The 25,539-nt window shown below is 39.6% G+C and overlaps 1 protein-coding gene across 6 annotated transcripts in view; it reads left to right on the forward strand.

Moving 5' to 3' along the window:
- TANC1 (tetratricopeptide repeat, ankyrin repeat and coiled-coil containing 1) overlaps positions 1-25,539 on the forward strand; it is a 119,434-nt gene that overhangs the window by 2,793 nt on the left and 91,102 nt on the right. Inside the window, exon 2 of one of the 6 annotated variants that reach the window (XM_049816509.1) lies at positions 1,319-1,382. The gene's annotated coding sequence lies outside the window, so the exon portion shown is untranslated. Of the gene's footprint in view, positions 1-1,318; positions 1,383-14,609; positions 14,630-16,652; positions 16,787-16,824; positions 16,931-25,539 lie in introns of those variants that run through there. The other 5 variants (XM_049816555.1, XM_049816572.1, XM_049816528.1 and 2 more) reach the window with 5 other exon arrangements.

Consider the following 25,539-nt stretch of genomic DNA (forward strand, 5'->3'; position numbering starts at 1 on the left):
TACAGACTCATTGCCTTCAAGTTTCTTATTCAGATGAGATTATCTGAGGGGCTTAAAGTCAGTGTCGCAGCTTAAAGTGGCTACTCAGAGCTGAGATTGGTCTTGGCAGGAGCTGAGCTTTGAGATTTAGTTCTTAAAACAAAAAAAACCAAAAAAAACCCAAACAACAAAACAACAAAAAAAAAAACAAACCAAGAAAACTCACATGCTTGCTCTAAAGTAGCTGCGTAATATACGGCATAAGAGTGTAATGCATCATGTTAATAACTAGATGCTTGCCTGACAGTTTTCTGACAATACATTACATTTGGCTATACCTCATTATTTAAGCAAAACGATCAAAGTTTGGTGTGTTGGGTTTTTTGTTGTTGTTTTTTAATAACTTGGGGTTTTTCTTGGTTTGTGGTTTTTTTTCTAGAGTTAGAAGGTTTTTGTTTTCATTGATTGCCAGTTGTCTGGGTGTAGTTTTGCTGCTGTCTTTTTCATAGTCATAGTTATCTGATGGCATAAAGAGATCTTGAATAACTTATATTTGTCGGTGTGGCAAACTATCGATTGCTAAATTGAAATTTTAGTAGGAAGTGTGTCTTGCCTGATCCACAGAATCATTAACTTCAGCAGTATCTGCTTCTTCAAGAATCACATTTAAGGTATCTGGTTCCATGCGTAAGGGTAATAATGATTTTTCTCAACGCTATTTTAGCTACAGAGGTGTTACTGCAAATAATGGTATCATCAGAAGAATGTGCAATCCACAGTTCTTCCTGTTGCTGAACTAAATTATTTCATATCCACAAATTATTTATTTGTGGAATATTGGTAACATGGCTGTTCTTCATCGGAATATGAAGTTAATGGGATAATCTTCTGCAAAAAGTTCTTGCTTGACAAATTGCTGCTGTCAGAGGAAACATCCCCAAAAGCAGAGGGTCAGGTTTTTTTCATGGGTCTAGACTGGAATCAAGAAAATTACGGAGTCAAATTTTGTAGTTCTAGATATCAGCGCTCAGCTTCTGTGAAGCTACTCCACAGTGGACAAAAAAAAGTCCCTTTTGGGATATTTAAGGATATTTTATATGTAGATTTTTGTATAAAACTGTATCTAAATAAAACAGCCTGCAACACAGATGTTTGCATTTTTCTGTTCTGAGGCAGCATACCTTTTTTTAATCTCATATAGTCTTTAATGTGATTAAAGGATTTATCTGCAAAACGTAAATTTCTATTACAAAATGTTTTGTGTTAGGTCTGGAAAATGAAAGTGGCAAGTATTTCTGTGAGATAGAAATGCTAAATACTTTTTTCTTTTGCTTTACAGTGCTATTGCCAGTTTTTCAGAGACTCAGAACATGGGTGTATTGCTAGCAGAAGTGCTGAGCAAAGTAAGTACATCTGGAAGAACAAGATATATGTTTGTCAGGGCTTCTCCATAAAGCTAAACATAAAAAAAAAAAAAAAAAAATAGTGAATTTTCCTTAAACTGCTGTCATCTAACATTTATATGTTTGTCATCTACCAGCAAATATTCTTGAGATGATCCATTTCTTCAGCAGTTGTGTGGCTAAAATGCTAGATGGCAAAAAGTCACTAGTCTTCCCTCCTTACTCTGCTATATTTGATTCCATTCCTATTTAACACTAAGTAGCCCCAGGGTAGTTATGTATACCTGTTACAGAAAAGTACAGCAAGTTATTAAGGTGTGTCCTTTTTTTAAAGCGGTACGTTGATTTAGATTTATTGAAATGTGAGGAAGAATTATCAGTGACGTAATAAGTTTGTGGCAGAGCTGGGATTACAACCCAGAACAAAACCTAATTGTCAGTTCTTTATCCCACTGTGGAAATAGCTTTAACTTCTGTAAGGGTGCAACTTAGAGAAGCAGAAAGATAGCTTCTTGAAGGAGGTGGGTACTGTCACTGACAAATGCACAGTGGATACCAAGGCGGTAAGCTAATGCCAAACTACTGTAAGTGATCCCTGAGACAACAGGCACGGCATATTCCACTGTTGCTGCCTATGCAGCTATTTCATCCGAGGCCTTTCTTTACATAGTGAAGCAGCTTCTTGACTTCTCCCTTGGAAATACTACGAGATCATTGAAAATTTTGTGCTGCAAAGCTGTTGATGGACCCTTCCCTTTATCGCTATGCTTGCAACTACTGTCCAGTATCTCTTGCTAGGCTGTTGATGCAGACTCTTACACCTATACTTCGCAAGAGCTGATTTAACAAGCAGCTTTTTAATTTGCATGCTAATCTGAAGATCTGACAGTTACCATCTATTTTTCACCCACTTGCAGTCTTTAGATTCTGAAGCATACAAGAGTTCCTCATCCATAGAGCTTGGCAAAACATCATTTGCATCATTTCAACATAAGCCTTTGATCAACAGATGTGATTATAGCTTTAGCATGTAGATATTGAATTTTTGCTTAGACTTGTTTGTTAAGGAGAACAGATAGAACTCATCCTGTTTCTCTTCTGCTTGTCCCCGTCTCCTTTCTTCTGACCTACCATTTCCTTCTCGTGTTGGTTTCCAGAGTCCCATCCATGCAGCTTCTGCACTAATTTAGAAAGTGATAATTAGATACTGTAAAGATGATGATTCTGAATCTGGGAAGAAAAGAATTTGAAGCAACGTACTGTTAACTCTGGCATACTGATTATTTGCTCTGCTTTTACTAAAAAAAGGGAGGAAGAAAAAAAATGAATAGTTCACTGAAGGTAGTCAGGCTAATATCACTTTGAAAACAAATTACAGTTAAATGTACAGAGTCACTATGAGTTTTATGTATTGATCATTTGAACTTTTTGTGGAGTTAGGTTTTACTACTGTTTTTAAACTACTTTCATATGATGGAACTTAGGAAAAGAATAGCAGAAAAGCTATATTCTATCACAACTTTTTTTCCCCCCTCTTTTAATGTTACAGATGAGCCACAAAATTCATGCAGCAGCATTACAAGTGGCTCACCAAAAGCCACAGCCTGCCTTGGAGAAGTTCATGCTGCCTAAAAGAATTTACATTATTCAACAGCCACGGAAATGTTAAGATACTCATTAAAATACTCATGTTTACTTAAAAGTGAGTTGCTGTTCTAAATAGCCCTTAGCACACTGTAGTAAATGATCAAAAGCTGTGTGCCTTGTATCTTCCTGTATTTCTGCTACTGACAATAAAATACTTTATAAGAAGAGTTACTAAATGTACTTGGGATTTATTAAAGTATCATGGCTTCTGTCTAACCTGGTTTTACTAGTGTACAGTAATTATTCAGTGCCAGGAAGTCTAACAGCTTCACTTACTGTGTGAATTTTGACTGAAGTCAAACTGTCAGCCCTCTTTTTTTTGTGGGTTTTTTTTTTGTCTTTTCATTTAATGATAGCAAAGCTGAAGTGAACAGGATCCTAAGAAAGCAGGTCACGACTGAAAGGCATAGGTTTTGTTTTCATTTAGGCTGAGGTGTTCCATGCTGAATGTATGCCTTAGGCTTACTGAATAATAAGAAACTTCAGAAAGTCCTGGGAGAGATTTCTATGCAGTGGAAAAAATACTTTTTTTTCCCCCTTCCATTTCTTTCTGTAAGGAAATCAAGCTCCACTGCAGAGATTCCTCTGTTGGGATCCAGACAGTAGGAGGAACCAAGTGAAAACAGACTATTTGTGTGAACCCCTGGGGGATTTAAGGTTGGTAGAATGGGATATGAGGCTGAACAGTGATGAGACTGAGCATGGACTGGCAATAGTTGTAAATACAAGTACAGGAAGTATCCTTGAGCCTTGCTTGCTTATACTGTCAGCAAAAGACAATAGAAATAGTCGGTCCTGCCCAGTCCAGAGGATAATACTCTTTTACTGCTGCTAGTTGGTTGCATAGCTCAGCTGACTTCCTGTTCTGAATTTAATTCTGCTGGGACTGTTTTTTCTTAAGGTAGTGATTGCAGATGAATATGCCACTAAAAACTGTAGTCAAGGAGTCCAAATAGACTTAATATGAAAGGTGATGCTTAAAAGTGTTTTATTGTCAACGAGGCTTATTTTTATAGCATGCTTTCCACATGACTACAGTGGAAATCTATTACAAACATATGAAACACACTCCCTCTTAAATAGAGGGATCCCAGGTGGGTGACCCAGAATTAGTGTTACCATTTAACGTGAATATCTGCTTCATTTCATCCATCCATAAAATGTAAATAACTTTATATGTTCATTAACGATTAAATTGTGATCACAGGCAGTGGTGATTAGTAGTTATGTGCAATAAATAATTAGGTTACATCTTGAATAAGTAGGAAAAATTAAAATAGTGCTGCTCCTCTGAAGACGACTGTTTTTTTTTCTCCCATGTTCCTTAACTGACTGGTAGCTACTTGTAAAATATTGTCACTGTTATCCTGGACAACTACAGCAATATACTTTATGGATATTTATGTTCTAGGTGTAGGATTTGGAAAACAGCTAGTTCTGCTTTTTTTTATATATAGCACACTTTCTACTCCCCAGGTTGACTGTATATAAATGAATATCAATATGAATGTAAACGATGAAACATGATTTGAGTTAAAGCTGTCCATCATGTGTGAAATGATTATTCATGCAGTCAAGGCCAAAAATAGCACCATGTAGTCTAACATGTCAGTGGCTAATACATGCTCCCTACAGAAAGAATATTAGTAAAATCTTTGTAATTCTAATCCTTACCCTTTTTCTTTCTGAAGAAAATCAATGGCTAGTGAAAAATTACACGATCTGATTCTGAGGGCCTTTATGAACATTACTTTCTATGAAGTAATCTGCTTCTGAAAATTTATTTATATTCTGGCCAAGGATTTAATGCAAAATGAGATCTTGTAGGAAAAGGATTGTCTTTTAGGCTGAGTTACACCCAGCCTTCCCCTGGATGCTAGATTAACTAGACACCTGATTGTTCTGGCCAATTTGTGCTTAAGGTATACCTGGGTGGAGAAACCATTTGAACACCCTTTCCAGGTGCCTGGAAGGGATGGGACATATCCTGGCACATGACAGAAGTGGGTAGCTGTGGTAAACGGCAACCTGCTGTGAGGAGTTACTCAAATACTGTGGGAATGAAGATATCTGGGATCCTTATTTCTATCCTACACCTGTAGAGTGGCTGGAAACATCACTGTCCTAGCTGTGTGCAAGTTGCTTGGTGGGAATTCAACCTGTTACTGCAGGGCTTTATCATTGCACTTGTGTAAACACCCGTGTTGTGATGTAACATTAACATCACTGCAAGTGGCAGTGAATAAACCAAAGGATCTGTCTACCCTTCTGTTAGTTCCTTATTTGATTTTGCAGTTTGTTGGTTTTTTCAAACAGTTTAAATAGCATTCATTTAAAGTAGTACATTCAGGGTAGGGATGGCATGCTCAATGTAGAAGGTAGCTATAGGAAATTACTTCCATGACATAAATAAGGTATTCATACAGTCATTGCTTATGGATGTAATTGTTCTGTTTAAAAGGTCCTGTATACTAGTCTGTGTGCGGTGCACATTTAGCAAGTTTGCTACTATATAGATGAATTAAGTATATACAGTAAGTCAAGGTCTGGAAGTATAGCGTCTGCTGCATCGGCAAACAGGAGTTAAGCAGCATAGGCTCAGCATATGCTTTTAAGTGGCTTCCAAGAAGTGTCAGTCCTCCTGGAAAAATGAATCCATGCATGTATTGGAGCAGTGCCTAGGATCTGTATATGAGATATATATCTGGAGTGACAGTATGTTAGTTCCAAACAGCCTAGCAGAAAGCCTGCTTTAATATATAGTATCTTCCATGTTCTACCTGTATAAAATTTTCAGGTGTAAAAAGAGGACCTAACAAGAAGTCAGGAGGTGTAATTTTGATAAACACAGTTTCATGGTTTTGCTGAACGTAGAGCAGGTGCAAGCTCCTCTTCTGCTATAACACGTATCTTGCCGAGCAAGAAATCCCAGAACTGATCTACTTAATTTCCTGCTTCTGTAGGATGTTGTTCCCTGTGGAGGTATGCAACTTGCTTTTTGTGTCAATAGCACTTACTAGTCTTTGGAGGGAATCTGAAAGATTTGTATAGAGAACAAACTAAACTCTTCTTAAATGTATTTTATAATTAAGAGCACTCCCTTTTCACCCAAGTTGGTCTTTTACTCACCTGTTGTATTTTGACAGGTGCAGTCAGGTGCATTATTTTCTCTAATTTATCTCTGTTTATTAAGGTGTCCTGCTTATAATAGTATTTTTAATAACAAGAGCTAAACAGGAAACTAAAACCATATTTCAAGCTTCTAAATAATAGACAACTTAGTTTTTTCATTCTGTTTGTGCCTTCCATCCTGTGTGTCATTTTAGTTTGTGTTTGCACCTTCATTGATGATACTATGATGAATTGGTTTTAAAAATTTCTGGTTTAGGGAGTTTATATAGTTCAATTCTTAACTTAGTACTTTGCTTTCATTATTTAAATATGAACTACAGCTAAATTCAGAACTACAGCAAAATTAAGGAACAAATAGAGTTGGCTTGCTAGAAAAATCAAAACCTTGCAGGAAGCCTATTTTCAGACTTCATGAGGGTTATTACAAATGATGCAGGCATTCAACAAGAATGGCATGGTTTCAGGAAATTATTTCTTCTGTCGATCCTTTATTTCATCATTTTGATGGACGACACAATGTTGGTTTATATGCAGTTGTTTTCATCTGTAGGCTTCATATCACCTTGCAGAGATTGGAATGACTGAAAACAGATTTCAGTAAATGTTGATTGTTTCAACATATTGGTAAACTTGATAAAGTTACATGTTCTGTTTGACGGCCTGAGTAAGACATACATGTCTTGCTGGACTTCTGTGCAGGGATGAATTTCCCCTTGGGCAAGGAAGAGTCCTTACCTTTAAGCACTTGACACTCCCAGGTTGGGTGGTACTTGGCAGAGCTATTTGGGAACTTGGCAGTGTGCAACTTTTTAACTGGTCTGGAATGAACTCTAGTATATGCTGTTAAGTGTGCAGACCAAGGTCTGAATTGAGAGTATTGTGATTTCTGACTCTTGTGTGAAACTGCAGCAGATGAAATGGCAAAGAAATTACCCATGGCAAATCTGGGAAGCTACAATAAGGGAACTACAATGAAAGACTTAATTTTAATAAATAAATATTAACTGTTGTTTAAAGCTTCTATCCCTTCCAAGATGTACTTGTTCAGCCTGCTCCTCTAAGTAGTACGTACAGATTTGCAAATCATTTCAAGTGCAGTAACCTCTCCCTCCTATACAAAGTCTAAAAGTTCTGGTAACTGGTGCACACATAAGCCCAAGCATTGACTGAGCTCCTCTTTAGTTTCAGTGGTAGAGGAGTATATTTCTAGAATGTAATAACAAATCCTTGGTCTAATCAGTGTCACCTGCAACAATCACCTGTATGTGATTATTCCTGTTGTGCATTAAGTCCTGTAACAGGTTCACAGTAAAGCACCTGTTGGTTTTGAAAACCTTGCTGTCCTTGAGGACCATTGTTTCAACATGCTGCCATTCCTCCTGTTCCCTTCCTGCATCTTCTAGACTATCCTCTCCTACTTGACATGAGCAGGACAGATCTTTGCAGCTCATCAGTTTAGCTGGAGGAATATGCACTTTATGCTTTTGGATCACTTGTGAGTTAAATCTTTTTAAAGAGGGTAGGTGTCATGGGATTCTTTGCAGATACCAGGGTTCCATTTATTTTGCCTTCCAGGCCTATAGCATTGTCCGACTGTTTCTTGTCCTCCCCACTGTCAGCTTAAGGGCTGCTGCTATGCCAGCATTCTGCAGAATACATTATTGAACCAGGCGTCTACTCTGTTTTCAGTCTTGCTCAGCTACTGTAAACTCTAAAGGCACTTTGAATTCCCTGGTGAAACCAGTCATAGTTTTCCCTTTATTCAGCAAAGCCATGCAGAGAAGAATGATTCAACATAATAGCATGCTTATTATTCTTGTCAAATCTGGCCACTATTCCACTCTTGCTGAATTTTAATGAAAAACTCTTAGATACTTTTCTTAACAGACATTTCAGTCTGGCACTTCATTTATAACAGGCTATCAAGGTTTAGTTCATTCTTCAGTTGAAGAGAAGGACTATTACAATTCTGAAGTTTGAGTATTGCTGACTCTCCAGCTAAGAGAGACTCTCCAACTAACAGAGGGTCCAACTCTCCAGTTGTTTGCTAACACTTAAGATTTTATAGAGGTTTATGAATCATATCAAGAGTAGCTTAAGAAATTTCAATAGTTCTTAATTATTATGTGTATACTATTTTTACCACAAGAGGTTGCTGTATCCCTACAGTTTATTCAGGTTCTGCCAGCTGAGCTAGCCTCAGAAAACATAGCTATTTTCTTACAAGGAGGTGTATTTTAATCTGTTGAAAAAGTTTCAAAGAAAAAAATAATAGATTAGTTTATGAAAGCATCATTTGGTATTTCACAGAGGACATGACTCCCTAGAAGTTGTAAAAATACAAAGGGCATAATTTGATGGTAATAAAAAGTGGTATCTGATTCCTTCTCCTTCCTACATTCTCTGTTCACAGCTGTAGTCAATTACAGATGAAACATAGAACAAGGAATAGGGTAAAGTGCATACTGTATTGGTATCAGGTAAATTTACATAGTTAATTAAGATTTGCTGGTTTTGTAGATGCTTTCATTATGTTCCTAAACGTGGTTACTTAAGAACAAATTCATTGTTTCATTTACCAGGCAACAGTGAAAAGTTGGATACAGCATTTCATATTCCACAGTTAGGTATAAAGGGTTGAAATTTCTGAAACTGACTTGATTTATACACAGTGCTTTTCTCTCGTATTTTGGGTTTACTAATGGTGATTAATTCAGAAGTTATTTTTATGTAAAGGAATGATTAAGACTTTTCCTAAGCTATTATAAAAAATGTTTTCTATAATAGCCATCATTTTAGTTGCACAATATGCATTTACTGTATACTGAAATAGAACAGTCACTAAAATGAAGATTGACTTTAAAATTTAATTCCAACCTTCTACTTTCATTGTTCATAACTTTCTTAAATTCCTTTGAGTTTAAATTTTCCATATTTGGTATGTTTTTTCAAAGTTAAAGAACTGGAGCAAACTCTGAGCTATCTTTAAGCTCCACAAGCCTGAAACGTTTGTTCTTTATATGTTACTATCAAGAAATGTCAGGAACAATGAAAAGCAAGATTATCTATTAAAAATCCAGCTGAAATTGAAAACTTTTAACTTGGTTTATTCTATGGATCTCAGCCTTAAAAAGTAAAACAAGTCAAAAAGCCAAATTTAGAATGAGATGATTTTGTTGGAGCTGTTCACAGATGTCAGTCAGAGATGGGTAGGCATATAATTGCTTGTCTGTGTTGTGTGTGCATTTGAACTCTTCCATACAAAAGTCTTTTGAGGTTTCTAAAGAGACTACTTTAACATGTTATGAAGAGCCCTCCAATTATGTTGAAAACTCTAGCTGCTAGTCCTTTAGTAGCAGCCTAAAATTGGCCTTGGTACCTTGACTTGTAATGAAGGAAAAGAAAGAAGGGGGTTGAGGAGGGTGGCAGACTGTCCCAAAGCTCTGCAGGCCTTGGCTGTAAGGAATTTAGAAATTTGGATGTCAAAATTGGATATACTGCTGTCGCGGTAGAGACGGACACGACAAGTAATAGATCACGCAAAATGGCTACTTTATTGTTCTAACACACCTTTTTATGCCCTTCTTCAGAGTATGTGTTAGTATATGATTGGCTTAGTTAGTAACTAACAATTCATGATTGGTGAGTTTGTCAAGACAGTTCTTCTTATCACTATCTTGTTTTCGTACTGGTCTTCTCGGATCTTTCCAGACTTCTCAAGGATATACTACAAGCTGCTCAAGGTCGCGCTGTTCTCGAACTGTCAGGAATTCCGTAGACTCGTTGCATCCCCCGACATACTGCATGCATGTGCTTTTTTAAAATGCATATACTGTTCTAAACTAATAAGCTCACACTTCACAAACTGAAGAACTTGTAAGTTTGAAGCTAGTAGGGATAGTAGAATGATAAGAAATTCAGATTATTTTTTTTTACTTTATTTTTAATCAAGCTTGCTTTTCCTTTCACGATGAGCAACAAGGACTACTCACCTCTGATATTTTCCCCAGCACACCTTTCAGTAGCCTGGTGTATGCATTGTGCCTTCAAACACTGCCAATGAGGCACAAAGTGTTTTGCTTTTATGGCTCACTGATTGAAAGCAAATTATCATTTAAAGAACAGTCCTTGATATTTGTAACAACAGTGTGAAAGAACACTGTTTTCACTATGCTTTGCTTTCAGCTTGGTGGGGCAAAAAGAAATGTGTGTTTGTGAGAAGGATGTCAGTAGCACTCAGCTTTTCAACAGTGTGCTCACAGAGCTGAACTGTAACAACCAAAGAACTCTATTAGGCCTCTCTTGAGACAGTCTTTCCCAACAGAATCTTCAGAAAAATAAATTGATACTGTATGTCAGACCTATTGCCACAGGACTATAAAGAAAAAAATACACTAGTGAAACAGCACGAATTACTAGCCATAAGTACAGCTCTCCTTACTTCCATGACTGTTTTCGTCAGACAGATGTTTCTAGTGCTTTCAGCTTTTCAAGACATTAATTGGTTATTTTTTTAAATTTCTTTTGTTACATCCTGGGGACTGCCAAAGTATAAGGTGTTACAAGGCATTATTTCCTACAAATCAAAATAATTTTTTTCCCTTGAAACTATTACTATGTTCAGTATTTTCTACATAGGGATCCATTTCCAGACAAATACTGTTAGTAGTTCTTCAATATAAAGCATGTGTCCCTTATTCTGTGATTTAGGTTGGAGCACATAATTCATATATGGTAAGCTTCTCATAAACTTTATGATCTGAAAGCTTTTTTCCACTTTCTAAAGTGCATTTTTTGAACGGGTGCTCTATGCTAAATAAATACACTAAAATAAAAAAAAGCAAACAACAAAAGACTAAAAAACCCCAAACAAACCCAAACCCTGCCCTTCGCACCAGTTTATAGTAGTTATTTTGGTACAGGGAAGGAACGGGAGGGAGCCTCAACAGCAAAGAAGAAATGCTAGCTTATCTCAGATTGGTCTCTAGGACATGTTGTTACTAGTGTTTTCTTCCTGCTGCCTTCTTTTGCAGCAATTTTGCTTCCACCATTATATTCTATCATCATACTGTATTTTTTTTCTTCAAATGACTCTGTAAAGAAATTGGAATGCTTGAGTGTAGACAGATGAATTGTCATAGAAGGAGCAGAGATACAGGAGAACCTAAGGAGATAAAAGGTCTTAATCATTGGACCAATTCTTCTTTCAGAAAAGTGTATATACAGTTTTCACTTAAGTGGTTTATGTGTTAATATATATAAAAAGCTAATTTTGGCACACACAATCCATAGGTAGTCTAAGTAGCAAAATCATCACTTAAAAATCCATGTGTGTCATGTAAAAGATTCCCTAGTTCAGACCTTTAAATGTTTCAGATCATTAGTTCTAATTTCTTAGCATCTAGATATTTTCATGCATAGGCAATGAGTAACTGCTCACTCATTTTCAATAACTGCCTTTAAAGCTGCCTAAGAGAAATACTGAATGAACAAGAGTTCTTGTAAGCGTAGGGATTTGTCTGTGGTTTCTCGGATTTCAAGCAGGAGGCTACATAAAGTGCGCTAACATTTCCACCCTACATTTTCCGCTAAATTGATTGCTTATTTTGTTGTTGTTTCCTATAACCGAGGGTAATTTTTTTAAATACTCAGTCTGTTATGTTCCCTTAAAAGATTGCCTGATGTTAATTAGTTCTGTTGCTGAAACTGAGACAATATATTATGAATATGTTTTCTCTAATTAGTAGCCCTTATCAATATTACAAATATCAGTGGCTCCTTAGGAGTTCAGAGGTGTGACCATGCTGCAGATTACCTGTAGAAGCAAGGCTAGAATCCAAATTCTGCTTGTTCTGAAACTACAAGACCTGCTTTTGGCATCAAGTAGAATCTTAATTACCTGCTAACGTTACTGGGACCTGCAATACACTATTCAGCTATTCTGTTTCTCCTATAACTTCCTCTCTCTCAGTTCGTATGACTGTAGACTACTGGTGTAAATACACGTTTGAAGAGATGTATACTAGGTTTTGTTCCTCATGCTGTATGTATGCAGTTGGCCATCTTTTGAGCAGTGCCTATGTATGTGTTCATGGCCCATTACATCTGCCTGGATTGAGTAATATTTCTTTTCTTATTCCAAAGTTTACTACCCATCTCTTGCTGTTTTTCTGATTCACTGGAGCAACAGAAAAGACAGTCTCCCACACAGCCTCCAAAAATACATGCAAAAGTTAAAAAAGGAATTAGTGCTTATCTGCAGATAAAATAGAAAACTTGTTGGGTAACTTAGATCTAATGTTGCAAATCTTTACCTGTGACTTAAAATTGCTTTAGCACACTGTGTTTGTTGTCAGTTTAGCTTCTGTAGTGAGGTAGGAGATGGACTTCTTATGTTTTTCTTATTTTTCTAAGCAGCATCTGTTTTTGTGTAATGAAGCTATATGGATTCTGGCTAAAAAGTAATATTTAAACAGAAAATCATTCAGGTATAAGCATATTCACAGAGTAAGTCCCCGCCCCTTTCACTTTGACTTTAGAAGAGCAATTCCTAAAATGATAAGGCTTATTTGTTGTCCTACCTCCCTACGCCTTTCAGAAGTGTACTCCTGACGGACAGACAAGAAAACAGGACTGCTAATGCCAAGTTCTCCAAGCTGCTGTCTGTAAGACCAGACCTTACACTGAGGTCACTTTCTAATAATTTCTTTAAAAAGTACATAATGGAAGGAGTTGGGAATAGGTGGACAGAATGGAAGCAAAGCATAGGGAAGGACAATAATTGAAATTGAGCTGGAAAACAGTGGACAGGAAAGAGCACAGGGAACAAATTATTAATGGAAGCAATTGCAATAAATGTAAGGGCATTTGGAATATTTTAGTTGATACTGCTGATTATTATCTTTTATTATTTATGCTATTAACACTTTTACAAAGTAGCATCTATGCCTAAGGGAGCTGTTGACAAACAAGTATCCTAAGAGATTAAACATCACAAATACGGTAAGTTCTGATGTGTTATTAGTGAAATTACTGAGGCTCTGTACAGAATCTGCTGTGGACAGCAACTGCAAGACCTAAGTTGGTGCATGTTGTGATCATAGAGTAGTTTGACATAGGTGGTGTTTGCCACTTGATATTAAGCGTCACTTTTGTTTTGCCCCGTAAAGCCATGTGACCAACTTCTAGCCTGGTTTCATAGGGAAAACAGGCCTATATGTAATACCTGTGTGCATACCTACTTGTTCCCCTTCCTCTCTTTCCCCACTAGCTTTGCAACCAGTTGGTTCATTTAAAGTAAAATTGACTGAGAGTAATACTTCAATGAAATGGTGTTAGTGGAAAACAGGTCGCCGAGTTGAGACTACCTCCTACTATTCTCCCACTATGCAAAGGTGGCATCACAAACAAAAGCAGACTGAGAGATCAGATAACTGCATACTGGATAGACATTATGAATGCTACTTTTACAGAGAAAAAACATAAATCATAACTTAGACGTTCTTAGACATCTGCAAATCCAGCAGTCACAAAGCTATTGAATATAAGGTGGTGTTCATTCTACTAGTTGTAGAACAAGTTGTTTTCTTAAAATCAGTAAATTGAGAATTTTCTACCAAATTATTATTTTGCATAAGAATTAATCTGACAGGATAAAAGCAGTTACATTGAAAGGAAGTTCTTAAAATTTACAAAATCATCTTCTTTGAAGGAGCCCTCCAAAACCAAGAATTGAAAAAGTAGAAAAAGCTTTTGAAACTACTAGAAGTTTGCATGGTAAGCATGAGACTGAGGACAGCCATAACCTTTGTGAGAAGAAAAAAAAAAGGAAGAGCTGAAGAGCGTTTCAGTGGCTGGGAATGGACAAATCATCTGAACAAATGAGTGGAAGGAGTAGAGGGCAGTACAGTTAAAGCAGAAAAACAGCTGTGGGCTAAATTCTTCCTAAAAGGAAGCTACTGATGAGAGCAAAAATCTTTATGTTGCTGCTATCAAAAGCATTGCTCTATTGAGACAAATAGGGAAGCGCTAAAATCAAGCCCTAGTTAAAAAATATTTTGATTCTGAGCTTTCCTGTGGAACAGCAGGACCTAAATCCAATTGAAAGTAAATACTATTTCAAAACTTCTGTGTTTGTGTACAGAGGAAGAGAGAGTGAGCAATGGACCTGATGAGGAATAGATCCCAGAATGGTGGAGTCATAGCTCAGTTTTTTTGTCTCAGATTTCAGAGACCCAGACAAAATAGTAAGAGGCTGCCAGAACGAAGACGTTTCCTCTGAGAGAAAATTCCTTTTTTCCTAGACTTATGCCTCACCACATAGGCAAAACGGAGGGAGGAGAATGTGATGAAGAAGGTTATCCACCAGAAGAAAGAAAAGCTGCTGGCAGAGTTGCACACAGCATCCTACCCTTGTTTTTGGGACAAGTCTTCAGCTACTAAGCTGCTGAAGTCACAATGAAAGAAGGGTAAGATAACTAACTGCTCTGCTGTTGTAACCCTGAGAGGCTTTGTCTCCATGTTACTGTGCTCCTCTAATACCATACAAGGCAATCATGTCAGATGTTCTTGAGGGGGTGCTCTTCTTGTATATAAGCCTGTAACTTGTTTCTGAACACATACATGGATTCTCTTTTATATCCCTTACAGGCACATTGAAAGACGCTACATGAAATATGTGCATAGTGTAGAAAATGTTCTAGAATACTCTGGTACTGTAATAATGAATTTGCAGTTAAATTCAGATTTAGTTTTTAATGCTTTTAGTTTTTCAAATTACATATGAAAACAATAGTTTGTCCAGCAAACCCTTACTATTATTTATAAATGTATTTTGGATTGTCCCTACATTTTCCTTTTTTGGTGTGAGGAGGACTCATTTTGTAATTAATTATGTGAAACTATTGCAGAAATTGTGTAGGGAGGCTAAGCACTTAGGTTCTATATGGGGAATAGCTGGAGTATTGGACATTTGGGGTGGGAAAGGCAAGCAGTTTGAGGTTGGGAGAGAAAAACACATCAGATGAGTATTTCTGCTAACATTATCAACTGTTGTGCTGATAATGATGGCATTCAAACCATCACTGCTAAACCCGTCTTAATACTTAAAAAACTCTTTAAACCCATTAATGTGAGATGGTTATCTAAATGTTAAAAAAAACCCGGCTAGAGACAATGCTCTGTAGTGGCTACTTTGATATAGCTCCTTGGAGTTACTGCGGGTAGCACTGACCTCAGTTAGGTGCACTGAGGTAAAAATATCGGTAACTCATTTTCTTTCTCCTAAGCCCCTTTTGAGCCATCTTGTTGAGGAACTAAGTATTTTAACACTCTTACTGCTGGGCATCATCTTCAGCCTTCAGATCATTTTTGCTGTTCTCTTCCGCACTCTTAATTTTTTAGTACCTGGGAAAGTATGGATAGAGAGACTGGAAACAGTGTTCCACTGCTGGCTTTACCAACGCTGTATTCAGAGGTAATACCACCTCTCTGCATGTGCTCGCTAATCCCTTGTTTATACAGGCAAAGGATGCACTAGCTTTTTTGGTGCAGCAACATTCGTGTTGCCTGGCTTTACTGTTAGAGCCCCAAATCCTTTCAAAGCTGCCGCTTTCCAGGGTGCGGTACGTCCCTTTCTGTATCGCGGGCAGGGGCCACGTTCCTCGTTCCTAAACGTGGGGTTTCCAGTCTGGCTGTTGTAAATGCCTTGCGCGGCCCAGCTTGGCAAGTCGTTTGGCTGACTCTGAGGGATCTCTCGTTATTGTTTACATCCCACCCATCCTTTTGTCCTTTGCAGCTCTTTACATGCAAGGAAGTAATTATTTTCAGATTACGGATCACAAAGGCCGAGTTTTGAAGTGCGATCACCACACCTGCGCCCTCTGGGACACGGGCCTTCTGCGTGGCCTCCCACCCGCGCCGGTGGCGGGGCTGGCTCCCCGGGGCCGGGTCCCCTTCGGAGCAGAAGTCCCACAGACCCGAGCGGCGCCTGTGAGTTTTCGCAGCTTGGTTGCGCTCGTCGACATGCAAGCAAGCTGGAAGGAAGCCCGATAAAAAGGCTGCAGGGACGAGCAGGTGTTGAGGCGTTTCGAGCAGCGTCCGTCTGAGGCAGCGCAACAGGCTGGCGGGCCCGAGTCCCGGCCTTGCGGAGCCGCGGCAGCTGAGGCGATTTTAGCGCCTCTCGAGGAAGTTTTTTTTCCTGGGGGCTGAACCGCTCGCCTTCGGCGGAACGCGCCCTTTCCCGGGGCTCCACAGGCGGCGGAGGGCGGGCACCGCCCGGGCGCGCCCCTCTACCCTCGCCGCCGCCTGAGGAGCCCCGGGCGGCGCGCAGCGGTCCCGTGAGCCGCGGACTCCCGGCGCGGGGCCGTGCTGAGGCGGCTGCGGGACCTGCCCCGCCGCCCGGCCCGGCTCGGGTCGGCTCCGCCCCGCCGCTCCCCGCCCCCGCGGAGCCGGTCCTGCGGAGGGGCGGCCGCGGGTGGTGCGCGGGGGGCGGGGACTGCCGCCGCCTGCTCCCAGTGAGCTCATCCCGCCGACGCGCCTGCCCGGCCGCGGAGGAGCCCTGCCTGGGCCGCGCCGCGCTGCAGGAGCCCTGCTTGGGCGAGGGGGGCCGGGCCCCGCGGGCGGAGGTAAGCCCTCCCTCCCTGCCGCCGCCTTCTCCTCCTGTCCGCCGGTGCCTGCGGGGCGCGCCCTTCGCCCGGCCTCTCCGGAGGGCTGCGCGGGGGCTCGGCGGGAGCGGAGGCGCGAGTGAAAACTTTCTGGCGGAGGAACGTGTACGGGCATGTCGGGCGGCCGCGCCCGGCGGACACGGGGCGGGGGCCGAGGCCGAGGCGGCCGGCGGGGCTGAGGCGGCGCCTGCCCCCGTGCCGGCGCGGCGAGGCCTGGGTCGGGGCCGGGGCCGTGGCCGGCACAGGTGGGGGTAGGGTAGGGCAGGGAGGAGCGCGGACAGGCGTGGCCCGAGGGGGCCGGAGGGTCCGGGGGCGGCCGGCGCGGGGCTGGCCGGGGCTGGGGCCGGGGGCCCGGGGCCCGGGGCCGGCGGGGCGGGCGCTCCCGCAGGGCGAGGCCTGGCGCTGCCTGCGCGGCCGGGATTTCCGCCTCCCCCGCGCGCGCACACACACACACGTTTCTGTGAGTAGTGCGGTTTTCCTTCCTTTATTAGCGGACGTTCTGGAAAAAAACGGGAAAGCTGGATTTCTTTGTGGTTACTTGCTTTTGCTAGTAAAATGCAAAGACGACCCTGCTAAGAACAGGAAACGTGCCGCGACTGTCTCGTTAATAGTCTGGCAGCGAAAGTTAAGGAATATGGCAAGGATAGCCGTGCGTTATTAAGTCTGGTCTGCGGGAGATTCTGTGTTCTGGGCGGTGTTCGCAGGAAGGGAGATGTTCAGCTATTTACCTGTGTAGACCCGAATGGAGGGTTTGTGGGCATGTGTGTATCCCGTGGTGATGACCTTGTTCTGACTACTAAAATAGAAGGTCCTGCCCTTGTGGTCGTCAGCGTCGCCTGCTATGCTCTCAAGAATAAAATGATAAAACGATAATTTGATTTGTCTTTTAATATGTCAGCTACTAATAATGTATAATAACTGTGTATTTTACAGCATGCTTTCTAAAGCTTTCTGATTTCTCAGTAGTGTTGTTTCAGTTACTTGTTTGCCCTAGCGTCATAATGCATATTTATTGGACATAGAGTAAACTGGGTCTTAAACGATTGTTCTCAAAACTAGAATGTAACTGGAGACACCTTTCTGTGAGGCTGAGCCTTGAGGGGGAAGAAAATGGGTTTAGATATGCTTCAGTGTGATACTGTGTGGGTCCCCTCAACCCTGTTCTTTGCTTTGTTACCCACCTCCTTTTCCCCCTCTGTGGCAACGTGGAAGTGGCACTCGTCTGGTCTGGTTCAGAGGTTGTGTTTTCTGACTGATGAAGCAAACGCTGCTTTACCATTTGGAAAGCTAACAGTTGGGGATGTGGGAGGTTTGCTTTGGGCTTCTGTCATTGCTGGGTGTAAAACAGTTTGCAAGAGGTGTACCGGTTTAGAGTATGTTACATGTTTTATTCAGCCAGGCTATTTCAGAGTTTTGCAGGATTATTCAGTACAAGCAAAAGTCCTATATTAGCTCGTACTTTTGATAGCTGTTGCTTAAAAATAGCCTGATGCTTATGATATTAAAAATACCAGGGAATAAGGTAAATAAATGTGATACCTTGGATCCTACAGACTTTCCTGCCACTGTAGTTTGCTATGCAGCTGCCAAAAATGAACCTTTCCCATTTGTTCTGCTCTGACAGTTAAGTGCTGGAAAAATAGCATTATTAAATAATGCTAGTAAACAAGGTAAGCACAAACACAATTTCTTTTTGCTATTGCTAGGGCAGTGTATTTAGAACTTCATTTACACGGATGCTCTAAAGTGCTGGCTGTCTTGCTTTCTCGGTTTAGCTAACCATTGGAATGTCCAAATGGTGATGAATTATGTCAGCTTTAGAGCCAAAACATATTTGGTTCAGGGCCAAAGTTGCTCAGCTTCCCATAACAGTCTGTAGGAAAAAAGACATTTTGTGTGTCTAACCACAGTCCTGAAGTTGACGCCATAGCAACTTTGTGATCCGAGTATATACTTCTGAAGACAGCTAAGCAGCATTAGCAGAGGTGTTCTGTTTTTCTTTAGCTGAACTTCTTACTGTCATCAAGATTAAACCTTCCTTTGAAGATGAAAGATTAATCAGCAAGCCTTCAAACTCTTGTGTGTGTAAGAACATCAGCCTGATCTGTTGGTTATTTGTAATGACACCCATAAACATCAGTAAGTTGCAGTTTATATTAATGGCTTTAAAATTAAGATTTTTCTTCTGTAGAGATGCTGTTTTGACTAAAAAGTGGTATTTCAGGCTCTAGATCTAGGAGCTTGATCTTCATGTTTTCCACAAAAACAGAGAAAGGTCAGCTTTGGGTTTTGCGTGTAGGTAAAGTTTGAGAAAACTGTGTTAGTTCATGTCTTTCGGTTGCTTTCAGCTCCCAAGACTTAACATGGAAGTTGGAGAGTTTGCTTATCACAAAGCTGTGGCAATGGACAAAGGGAAAAAAAAGTATATGGCCTAACAAATATATAAGGTCTTATTTTTTAAAAATATGTTTATGTATAGGAGGTACCACTGTTAGAAAACTGACTTCTGAGTAATAAGTAAGGCATAGTATAACACCAAACTGAAAAAAAAACAAAAGCAAGCACTGAAACAGTCTGTGATCTTCACTGTATTTGGTTTTGTATTTAACTTTTTTAGTTTGAAAAGTGCCCTGTTTAAAAAACAAAAAAAACCTCGAAAACTAAAAAAAAAAAAAAAAAAAAAGTTGTTTTGGTGGGACCTCAAACTCTCTGATCTTGTCCTGAAGGGAAGTAAATAAAGGGATCAGTTGCTCATTAATACAAAAATACCTATTGTGTGGCCTAATATTAATGTGTCTACTTCCTATGCTCTCTCTTACTGCCTTCTTTTAAAATTGTTTAGCATGACTGATTAAATCCTTCAGTATTCATTGTATTTAGGAAATTCTATAAGGATATTTCAGCATGCTTACCGGATTAGGTTATTTATCTACCTATAAAATATGCTACAGAGATCGTGAGATGCTTTCTGTTCTGTATTTAGCCTCACCATATAGCTTTAAGATTCTAGTGCAGCATACCTTTCCTGCTTACTTAGGATGGAGACAGTTTTAAGTAGGGAGAGTCTGAACTGGAACACAGGTTTCCTGCCATTCAGTTTTGTGCTTCAGCAAAATAGTGTGCTTTTGATCTCCTTGAGATAGCTAAAATGTCCTGTTGCTTTCCTGCTCCTGCCCCCGGCTTTCAGCTTCATAAAGAGACTAATCCTTCAGAGTTTGCTCTGTAGTTATTTCAGGTTTCTGTGCTGTATAGGTGATACATCACTGTATAGACTTCTTTTTCATCCATCCTTGTCACTCCTGCATCTTGAAATATATGCATTGTAGTTCATGTTAATGTAGTGACTTTAACTTTTTAAAGGCCTGTTTCTCTTGCTATGTTTTGGGAATTCTGTTTTTGTTTCCTCCCCTCCACTCAGAGAGGAGGCCTGTTAAGCTGTAGGCTTAATCTGTAAAGGCACTGTGGTACTGTAATATTAAACTTTGTGATATCTTAACTTCAGTGCTTGGCCTCCCTGTATAAAGTATGGAGATGCTCCTGTGCCTAAGTAGTATTCATAAGAGTCTGGAAGCAGAAGGCTAGTTAACAAAAAGTGTCTTCTTACTAGAGTTAGTTCTCCATTGCGTGACTGGGAGTAGTTGCTGGAATATGTACTTTATTTCCTGAGGTAGAGCTGTCTCCAATTTAGTATTTCACTTGCTTTCTTTTCTCTTCTTGATCTGGAATAATAATTTCTAATGAGGGTGCCAGTTTGAAAACAGAAGTTCCGCTAGTTTGTTGGACGAAATGCCTTGCAGACCAGCCAGCTTGCCAGATTTGAAGTGTCTCCTCATCAGTGCCTTGTCGTGTGGGATGTCAGTTCTTAAGTGTTCGCAGAGAACAGTTTGCTAGGTTTCATAGACTACATAGTGCTTTCAGTTTGAGAATCTCACTGGGTCTTAAAGAGGGATCAGTTCAGCGATCTCAGTAAATGAGTTCTTTGCATAGCCATTAGCAGAAATTTAGATGTCTTTCAGGTCAAATCAAGAGCTGCTTTTAGGATCTTGATGTTGTTGAAGTTGGTGGCAATGTTCAATAAATTATTGCAGATTTGACCTTTTTCTGTAAATACTCTGTGTCAACAGGTGTAGGGCTTATGGATTTTTAGTGTTTGCATGGTGAATTATTTGGTGAAGTATTTCTTGGGCACTTCTGCAATCCAGATGACCATAATAATTTTGGGAACAGGGCTGATCTTGAAGTCACCTAATTCTTCCTCATGTGCCTTGGTGAATTCAGCTGTATCTAGATGTGTATGAAATTGTAAAACTAGATGCAACTTAGCATTCTAGTAATCTTAAATATTGTAACTATGGAAGGTACAAAGCTACAGATAGGTATTTTGAATCTCTCTGTGCATTTATTTTTTTTTTAATCAGCTGCCTTAAATTCATGGTGTTGCTTTAAAGTTAGAACTTGTGAATTACCAATAAATGTGGATTCCTGTGTTTTAGATTTCTGAAATACAGGGTGGCATTAAAAGAGAAGAAACTCCATAGCCTCTGGTAGAATTGTTCACAGTCTCATTTTGGCCCGCAGTAGAATTTCTCCTTTGATTAGTGATCCAAGTATTACTCAAATTTAACACTTTTTTTTTTTTTGTTAGAAAAAAATGCATTGTATTCCAGCATTGTAAGAATTAACCTGTCAAAGAAAAGCGCGCAAGGTGCATGTATGACACGTGCTGCATTGCAGGGGAAGTGAAACAGTTGTACTGGTGGAGTAGGAATGGCCTGTGTGGGTGGTCTCAAGGAGCCACATCGGCAAACACATCTTGGGACAGTGGTGGTCATGACTGGAGTCAGTAACTTGAATGTTCAGCCTCCTTCACTGCAAGTTGTTTCTTACCCTTTCCCTTCTACCTGCGTATTCCCCCTACCTAGCTCAGACAAATCTGTAATTAAAATATTCAAGAATTAGCATGTTTGTAACAAAGTCTGAAGACTTTGTAAGGAGTCTTTTTTGGCTTAATCCAAGCTACTGCTGTGGTTAGTCCTCTAATTTGGAGAGCAAAGCATGCTTGGCCATAATGGGGAGCCTTGGCTTCTGGTTGAACTTATGACTTCCTCTGTAAAGGTCACTCAATTTTACATACATTCATTGAATTAGCAACTGTTATTAGTGCTCCTGTTATCTGTACCTAGTGGCATACAAAGTGCAGTTTCAGAAATGTGTAGGGTGAAAGGGCAAGGGGCTGCTACTTGTTTGCTGCATATTTCATATATTTGGTAATTAACAGCTTTAAAAACAAAGGTGCCTGTAAAATGTTTGCTGCATTGCATTGAAGTTGTGTATATGGTGCAGATTGGTTTTCTTGTTTTGTTTTTGCTTTGTTGGTGGGGTTTTTTTACTTGGTTTGTTGGTTGGGTTTTTTTTCTGTTTTGGCTTTTTTTTAAGACTAGATCTTAGTCTTGGTTAAATTTAGATCCAGCAGGAGAGAAGCTGGAACTTGTTAGCAACACAGGAAACGCCCTGAAAGAAAAGCGTTTGATGTGTACGTACATTTGTGTGTAAATGTGAACTCTGCAGCTATATGGCTGGAGTTAGACTGTGGGGAGCTCTGTTTAGTTCAGAATAGTTTCACATCTTTAAACGTTGTGTTAGGTTCTGGTGGAACTTCGCTGCCATGTCGTTGATATAATTAAGTATTAATTGTTAAATATCTATGACTTGTCAAAAGTTGGTAGTTTTAAGTGAGATTCAAAGCTATTGCACTTAAAAGAGCTGAGGTGTTTAGTTGCTGAAAAGACAGAGTCCAGATGAAACTGCTTCAGCTTTGCTTCATCTGGACAAATGTTAGAATTTGAGTAGTCTAAAGATTGTGCTTTTCTTCTTTCAGTCATTTACAACTAATCCATTTCTTTCTTAACATATGTCCTTTCCTTAGAATCTGTATTTCTGACTATACTTCAACAAGTTAGGATTTGAACAAATATACAAGTGAGAATAAATAGAAGCAAAAGATGACCTTTGCTTTTTGAAACTTAAATGAGATGGAAGTTGCTAGAGAGTTTAATGTGTGGGTTGGTTTTGGTTCAGGCTTCTTTTTTTGCCTTTTTTTTTTTTTTTTTTTTTTAGTGTGTGTGTGTGGTGGTGTTTTTGAACAAGAATGAATTTTGGAGGGAGGCTGTTTCTGTGTTTTACACCAGAAATGCCTTTGAGTTGACTATTTAGTTAATATGTTTCAAGGTTTGTTTTACACTGGGCTAAATTCCTACTGAGGTCACAAAGGGATTTTTTTGCGTTAGTAAGGACTGAGTTCCTGGATTTTTGAACAATATATGCCAGAAACTGAAAGTTTGAAGAAAAGAGGGAGGAATATTACTGCCACAAAGTGTAGATATGGTTTTGCTATGACAAAGTAAAACTTTCAGCACTTCTCAACCACTGATGCAGAATCTTTGTGTGCAGGCAAGAATTACATTGAAAAGTTCAAGAGACAATGCAAAGACATCAGGGGAAAACTTTGCTTTATCCTCAGATAAATTATACTTGGCAAAGGTAGGAGTATAGGAACGTTGTGCCTTCTAGCACGATGTACCAAACTAATGTACAGTTTAGGAATTCATTGATACATTTAAAACTCTGGGAATACAGAGCTGGTGTGTATAGATTTTTTGTTTATTCTGTCTATTTCTTGTGCCACTGTGGTACACTACCAGATATATTTTCTGCAAGTTTGCAGTAAGTCAATGAGTGACAGGAGAACTTCTTATAAAGTTTTATACTCAATCAGAGGTACTAGGCCTATTTTGAAAGTTTTGGGAAAAAATGATCTAATTCATGTTGGGTTGGTTTTGGTTTTTTGGGGTTTTTTTCCTGACCAAAAATGCTGCACTTTGTCTTTAAAAGACAAGATGGAAAGGAGGACAAAAGGGACATGAAGTTATTTTGTTCTGCTAGAGTTCAAAGCTTTGTAAAAGTCTGCACCAGAGGAATATACAAAATGGTTTATTAGAGGACTTTTTTTCTTTTTCTCTCCCGCCCCATGTGGAGGATTCTTCCAAGGCACTTGCATCCTCTGCTGCAGTGTGTAGCATCAGAGTTCTGTCCTGGATCGAGCTGAGGAAATGGGCTTCTTGAGAGAGCTCATTTTATTAGTAAAGTGTTCAAAGAATCTGGCTAACTGGCATCTGAGAAATCTGACGCTGTCCCTCAATCTGATAGAAACAAGATTCTTGTCTTCCTATTTTCATCATGTCTGCTAATAGGAAAAACAAATGCTTTTCTCCTTAGCGAGCCTTGCTTAAGCCTCCTTTCCTCAGTTCTTGGTTTTCCCCAGGAGAAAAACTGAATTTTGTTTCTTTGCAGTTTTTCTTCTGTTCGCAGGATTTTGAGCTAAGTGAGTTCTTGTTGGTGTTACATCTATTCTCTTCATAAATCAGTGAACTCAGCTCATTCCATTTACATGGGACTTGCAAGCATCCCATTAACAGGTTAAGGTGAGGCAGTATATACTGTCTTGGCAAACATGTAAAGATTTACAAAGACCTAAGATTTTAATGAATAATATATTTATTATTTTTTTTTGAAGGATACAAGTTTGGATTCCACTATTAGATAAATTCTGGTTGTGAGATTTAATTTTTTTTTTTTTTTTGACACTTGCCTGCAGAGGGAATACTTTCTGGCATCTGAATTAGAGGCTTTGATGGTGTTTGGCTGTTTAATTACTGAAAGCAATAGGACAACTGTAAAATTTTAATAAATATGGGCTTGTCAGGTATTTCATATTTTTGGTGAGAACATGTAAGATCTTGTCTACCCCAGGGAGTTCCTGCAGAATGAGGCAGGGTGTGAATGTGAAGCACTTCTCCCCTTGCATAGACAAGCCTTTAATTTTTCTTCAAGAGCAAACCCTGGGATGTTCCATGTATATTCTTGTCCCTGGTTTGAGCTCTGTAGTGGACTTACAGCTGACAAGGAATAATACCTAAAGCATGTATTTAGTTCATGTGAATAATCTCATTGATTTCTGTGGTCTACTTGTGTAAAGAGAATACATGCATGCTGGGTTGGGGCAGGATTGGAGGGCTTGCTTGTAAGCCCATTGTGGTAGATACTGCGTGTCATAAATGTTCATACAGAGCTTATTTTAACACTGTAAAAAGGTCTCTTGATGCTACTGCATTGCACATTAAAATGAAAAGTGCTTTAAGGGAAAAGGAATTGGAAGAATGTGGATTTTAAGAGTGTTTCCTTGTAGTTTACACTACAGAAGAATGCCTCAGTCTTGTCCATAAAATAACATAATCAAGTAACTAAAAACAGAAGGTTTACATTTCACAGAGAGCAAAAGGTAGCATCCCAGGATTTGAGATGGGGGAAGTTGGGAGCGTAATATTTCTGCTTTGCCACATTCCTATGAGTGAGATTTCTGGAGATAGTTGAGCCAATCTAACAGTTTGTTTTGATTCAGAGGAGTGGTTTTCCTTCCTTCTGTACCTGTCATGAGATCCTGCTCTTTTTCCTGTGTCATGTCTGTTGCTCATCTCACTCTGCAGTGCAGTTCAGCAAACACATAGAGAACTGTATCAGTGCTGGCACAATGCAGCAGAAATATACAGCTGACCCCTTTGTCCACCTTGTAAAGACTTGCCCATTATGACCTTGAGCAAACTGTTTTTTGCTCCTCTTAAGTAAAATGGAAATAAGACTACTAACCTCCCTGCAGG

Source organism: Accipiter gentilis, chromosome 1 (assembly GCF_929443795.1).
Source record: "Accipiter gentilis chromosome 1, bAccGen1.1, whole genome shotgun sequence".
Taxonomy (NCBI): domain Eukaryota; kingdom Metazoa; phylum Chordata; class Aves; order Accipitriformes; family Accipitridae; genus Astur; species Astur gentilis.